Below are 6,705 nucleotides of genomic sequence, written 5' to 3'. Positions count from 1 at the left end.
AGGTGTTCGTAAACGGCTTGTAACTCTGACATCATCCGCGCTCATCACAGAGAGAGTGTCAGAGGGAGGGAGAGAAAGTGAGACGGGAAGAGTGGGTGGGAAGGAAGAAATTAAAAATAACAGTTCATTAAAATTTTTAGAGTAATAGCTGGATGGTGGTGGTGCACGCTTTAATTCCAGCACTTGGGAGACAGAAGCAGGCAGATCAGTGCGTTTGAGGTCAGCCTGGTCTACGAGTGAGTTCTAGGACAGCCAGGACTACACAGAGAAACCCTATCTTGATAAAAACAAAAATAACAAATAAAACTTAAATTATATTTTACTTTGTGTTCGTGTGTGTGGTGTTCGTGTGTGGGTATAAACAAACCTCCTCTTGCGTGTGGAGGTCAGAGGGCTTTTGGAAGTTGGCTGACCTCTGTTTCCATCATGTGGATCTCAAATATTGAACTGAGGTCATTAGGCTTGGTGGCAAGTGCATTTATCTACAGTGCCATCATCCCCCAGGTCCAGCACCTGGTTTTGTAATCACCACCTTCCATTTCCCATTCTAATTCCCTTTTCCCACAGAAGCCACTTCAGCTGGTTGTGGGTCTTCACCTGACAGAGGGACCAAAGTAATTTCCACTGACCTTAAACACTCCATGGGACAGCCTGTTTTCCAGACACTTCTTTATACCCCTGTTTTCCTCCGAAATTGGGACCAGTCGTCGTAGGCAGAGCAGTAAGTCCCTTCTATGCCTGTTGCTTCAAAGGAGACCACAGAAAGAAAGCACACAGGAAGAGTGCAAAAAAGAAAGAACTCCTAACACTGTTAAGGCTTCTATCCCGCAGGCGGGTTCTATGAGTCGACTTTTGATCTTGGTAACACACTTTGCATTTTTACTTCAGTCAGTCCTGCATTCCTCTGTTTAAAATTTGTATTGCACACATACAATAAGTGCACACATACTGGGCACATCGTGACACTGAATGTGTAGAGATCAGGAGACAACTTGTTCTGTCCTTCCATCGCGTGGGGCACAAGGAATTGCATCCAGGTTATGAGGCTTGGCAGCAGATGAGCAGAGCTATATCCTGACCCAGTTTCTTCCCAATAAACAAAGCACTTTAAATGTGGGACGGAGGGATAATCTCATGTACTGTGTGGAAGAATCACCTGCCAATAAAAAGCTGATGACTGATAAGCTGAGGCAGGATTAGAAGGTGGGACATCTAGCGGAAAGAGAGAGGAACTCTGGGAAAGAGTCAGGTGCAGGAGATTCACTACTTGGACATGGAGAAAGTCACACATATAAAACCAAGGAGAGGTAACCAGCCAGGTGACAGCCATAGAATAGTCTAAACTGGAAAACTGAGTTATGAGATAGCTGGGGAACAAGCCTAGCATTTTTTTTAAATAAATAAATAAGCCTCTGAGTCGTTATTCTGGAACTGGGGTTCAGGTAGAAAAGAACACAGTAATAATAGAAACTGTCTGGACTCTGGGTGCTGTCTTTGTGGCACTAACTCTGAAGGAGACATTGACCTGCATGATGTTTGCTATAACCCCAAATCGTGAAGTCTTCCCAAAGATAGCTGGCATGTTAGGACAAAATGAAATCACAACTCATTGTTCAGAAGTCAAACAAAATATAATAGTATATGAATTTATGTGAATTAATCCAGCATGGTAGAAAAACGTCCTGGATCAGAATTTGTTGGGAGTACTTTTGTGCACTGTGTGCTCATGTGCACTGTGATTCACGTGCACTGTGTACTCATGTGCACTGTGTGCTCGTGTGCACTGTGATTCATGTGCACTGTGTGCTCATATGCACTGTGATTCATGTGCACTGTGATTCATGTGCACTGTGTGCTCATGTGCACTGTGATTCATGTGCACTGTGTACTCATGTGCACTGTGTACTCATGTGCACTGTGTACTCATGTGCACTGTGTGGTCATGTGCACTGTGATTCATGTGCACTGTGATTCAATTCATGTGCACTGTGATTCAATTCATGTGCACTGTGATTCATGTGCACTGTGATTCATGTGCACTGTGATTCATGTGCACTGTGTACTCATGTGCACTGTGTGCTCATGTGCACTGTGATTTATGTGCACTGTGTGCTCATGTGCTCATTTCTGTACCCAGAGATTTGGGTGCAGTCCAGACATTGGAATAACTCAGTATTTTGTAAAACATTGTACTTTATCACCTCCTGATTGGTTAAATAAAGATCTGACTAGCCTATAGCTGGGTAGGATAAGATAAGGCGGGATTTCTGTGCCTGGACAGATATAGGGACAGGGTCTCAGGTGGAAGGAGGGGAGTTGCCATCAGAACACAAATGAAGAAGGAGGTACTAGAATTAGACTAGGATGGGCTACGTGGCTCCGAAGTAGGCCAGGCCAGCATAGTTGGGTTAGAATAGCTCAAAATATACCCAGCTTAGTGCCTGAAGCTTTTGATAAATATGCCAGGTCTCTGTGTCATTATTCAAAACAAAGGAGGGCATAGAAAAACTCTGTACTTTTACAAGAATTCTCATTCTATTTCACATACATAAGAGTGGTTCACTTAATAAAAAGATAAAAGTCAACCTTGTATGAAAAACCAGTTTCTACATACAACTGCCAAATGCAATATTTTACAAAGGGGCTGACGAGATGTCTGAGCTGATAAAGACTCAAATGGGAGGGGAAAACCAACTCCCAGAAGTCGTCGTCTGACCTCTACACATGTGCTGTGTTAGTGTGTGTGTGTGTGTGTGTGTGTGTGTGTGTGTGTGTGTGTGTGTGGGGGGGTGGTGGTACTAATAGAGTGTTTTACAAAGAAATTTATTGGCGTTGCTAGAGACAATACCACTAGATGGCACTGTTTACATTTGTAAGTGGAAAACCTAGGCATGCACATTTACTTGTTCATTTACATTTTGGTGGGACCAGGGCAGCTCCTCTACTGTTTTGCTTCTGGTCGGGAGCATTCCTTTCTACATTTCTGGTATCCAGATAGGTCACTCCTTGGAACTTATGGTCTCTAGTCTTGTCACCCCTGACATCATCTCCTGTTTTCCTTGCCAGCTGACCTCTGACTTGTTTAATTTCTCCTGCTTGCTCCTCCTCAGAGCCTTCTGGAAGGCGTTGGCCAGATGCTGATGTCATCCTCCTTAAGATTTGGTTCAGGTATTTCTCAGTGAATCCCCTGGACTACCTAGGCACTGCTATCTTCTTAGCACCCATCACCACCTACCACACTGTATAATTTACCAATTCATTTCTGTCTCCAGTAAAATATGACACTTTTCTGGCGGGACTTATTTCAGTCACTGCTCTGCCTCCCACTGCACCTAAAATACAGGTTGGCACATAATGGGCATCGCGGGCTCTTGTTAAACAAACATCAAGACAAACAAATACATTCTACCCTTTCCACTTAGGAAGCAAGGTTAGAACCTGTGCTGGGACAATGAACCACAAGGAACAAAGAGATCTACAGAACAGACTTGTTATCAAAGATTTATTTTATTTGCGCGCTCTCTCTCTCTCTCTCTCTCTTTCTGGGGTCTGAAGCTCACCAGGAAGGCTACATTGGCCAGCCAGTGAGCCCCTAACACTCTGATTATATGAATGTATCTATCTTCTTACACAGGTTCTAGAGGTTAAACTCAAGTCTTCGTGCTAGTGTGGCAAACTCTATCAACTGAACTATCTCCCCAACTCCTGAAAGAAATTTTTATAAAGAATATATTCTTGGGGCTGGAGAGATGGCTCAGCGGTTAAGAGCACTGACTGCTCTTCCAGAGGTCATGAGTTCAATCCCCAGTATCCACATGGTGGCTCACAACCATCTGTAATGGGATCTGATGCCCTCTTCTGGTGAATCTGAAGACAGCTACAATGTACTCCTACACATAAAATAAATGAAGAGGAGGAGGAGGAAGAGGAGGGGCTGGGGATACAGCTCCATTGGTGAAGTGGTCAATCTCTTGTACCACATAAGACCAGGTGTGGTGGTGCATATCTGTAATCCCAGCCCTTGAAGGACAGTGGCAGGAGGATCCTTCTTGAATTATAGGCCAGAAAGTTCAAGGCAGATTGGGGATATACACAAAAATGCTATCACCTCCAGCCACCAAAATGAACTTTTTTTTTTTTGGACAGGGTCTCTCTTTGTAGTCCTAGACATCCTGGCTGTCTTGGAACTTGCTATGTAGACCAGGCTGGCCTTGAACTCAGACATCCATCTGCCTTAGTGCTGGGATTAAAAACACGCACCATAAAAAAAAAATGCACCACCATGCCTGGCTAAAAATTTTTTTAATAATGTTTTTCAAGATGTATTTGTGTATAAGTGTTTTGCCTGTGTGTGTATGTCTGTGCACCACACACATGCCTGGTGCCCTTGGAGGTTAAAAAAGGGTTTCAGATCCTCTGGAACTGGAATTATGGAGGGAGTTATGGAGTTGTGAGCCACCATGTGAGAGCTAGACGTTGAATTCTAGTTCTTCGTCAAGTGCTCTTAACCTCTGAATCATCATTCTAGTCCCAAGTTTACTTTTGTAATTGATTAATTACTCTGTGCAGGGGGACAGCGTTTGTACAGTGGTACTCGTGTGGAGGTTAGAAGACAACTTTAGGTTGCTGTCCCTTCTTCAGGAGAGTCTCAAGGACTGAGCTCCACTCATCAGGCTTACTGGCCAGCACTTTAGCCCACTGAGCCATTCCTCTAATCCCCGTGTAGCTGGGCTTTTTTTGGGTTGGGCTTTCAACAGGTCAGAAGAGTGGTTTCCACTTGGATCACTTCTCAGTAGAAATCTACTTCCATGTTGAGGGTTCATTAACACCCTGTGGTGTGGGGAGCAGCCAAGTGGAGGAGGCACCTTGCCAGATAACTGAGCAAGCTTCCAGGAAGGCGAGCCTCTGCCCTGCTCTAGTCTTCAGATAAGTTTAGATCAGCAATTATCAACTTGTAGGTCATAACCCTTTGGGGGTAAAAGGACCCTTTCATGGGGGTCACCTAAGACCACTGGGAAACACAGATATTACGATTCAAAACAGTAGCAAAATTACAGTTATGAAGTAGCAATGAAAGAAATTTTATGGTTGGGGGTCACTACAGATGAGGAACTGTATTAAAGGGTGGTGACATTAGGGTGGTTGAGAACCACTGCTTTAAACCCTCTTGGAGCCAGGGGAACAGAAGAGCAGAGATAAACCACTTCTCTGTACGGTCTCAGTCTCTGACCCACTGAGACCAATCTAATAGATGAATGTTAACAAGCCAGGGAGGGGCTGGAGAGATAGCTCAGCGGCTAGGAGCACTGACTGCTCTTCCAGAGGTCCTGAGTTCAGATCTCAGCCACCACATGGTGGCTCACAACCATCTGTAATGGGATCTGATGCCCTTTTCTGATGTGTCTGAAGACAGCTATGGTGTATTCACATACATAAAATAATATTTTTTTAAAGATTTATTTATTATATATAAGTACATTGTAGCTGTCTTCAGACACACCAGAAGAGGGCGTGAGATCTCATTAAAGATGGTCGTGAGCCACCATGTGGTTGCTGGGAATTGAACTCAGGTCCTCTGGAAGAACAGTCAGTGCTCTTAACCACTGAGCCATCTCTCCAGCCCATAAAATAATATTTTTTTTTAAAAAAAAAGCAGTCAGGGAGAACTTTATGGGTAAACACATTTATTTACTTATTTGCATATGTATGGATATGTATGCCCTATCCCAGTGCATGTATGGAGATCAAGAGGACAACCGGTGGGAGTCTTTGGTCTCCTTTAACCACCTGGAACTGGGAATTGAACTCAGTCATTGAGTTTGCACAGTAGGCCTTCACCTGCAAAGCTATCTTGTCAGCTCTCATATAAATTTTCACACTACATTCACATATGAAAGTCGCACTATCACGTATTGGCCTAAAACGCCCCATTGGAATGTTTCCATGTTTCCCTAATCCTCAGGAAACCCTGCCCAGCCCAAAGACCTAAATTTAGGTGCTCACTACTTCTGCAAAAACTGTGGAAATGTTATTTGGGTGCTTGGGTCCAAAATAATCATAAACATTTCAGTTCCTGTCCAACACAGAATGTTCACGTTAGCGCTAAGGGCCACTTTTTTCTCTCTAGACATGGGTTTGTTTTATTTGGTTTTGGTTTTTTGAGACAGGGTTTCTCCGAGCTCTGGCTGTCCTAGACTCAATTTGTAGAATAGGCTGACCTCAAACTCAGAGATCCACTTACCTCTGCCTTCCAAGTGCTGGGATTAAAGGTTTGTGTCGTCACACCCAGCTGAAATTTGTATTTTTAAAGAAGCTGTGGCTGGTTATAAGAAAGTGCTAGGAGCCTGAGAAAGGAGTGGTTCCGGAAAATTACTTCACTGAAAGTATAGGACCACTGTACAAACAGGCTGTTCATCATTCAACTAAATAAATGGGCTAAATCTATTTCCAACATTTTAGGTTCATCCAAAGTCCTGCATCTGTTGGTACCATCTACTTCATTACATCAAAAGGGTATCTGTAGGCTTAGATTTTTCGAAACCTACTTTAATAAGGGTTCTTAAATGCTTTAACCTCCCTCCTAGCCCATCTCCCACCAGAGGTCGTGGAAAGGAAAGGTTAATAGAGCAAAGGAAGATGTAGACCTGTTTAGAAATAGTTCTTTGGGACGATTCCAATCTTCATTGTCAGGATATCAGCAGCTCA

Source organism: Rattus rattus, chromosome 14, assembly GCF_011064425.1.
Source record: "Rattus rattus isolate New Zealand chromosome 14, Rrattus_CSIRO_v1, whole genome shotgun sequence".
In the NCBI taxonomy this organism is placed as follows: domain Eukaryota; kingdom Metazoa; phylum Chordata; class Mammalia; order Rodentia; family Muridae; genus Rattus; species Rattus rattus.
Note: the sequence above shows the minus strand (reverse complement) of the source record.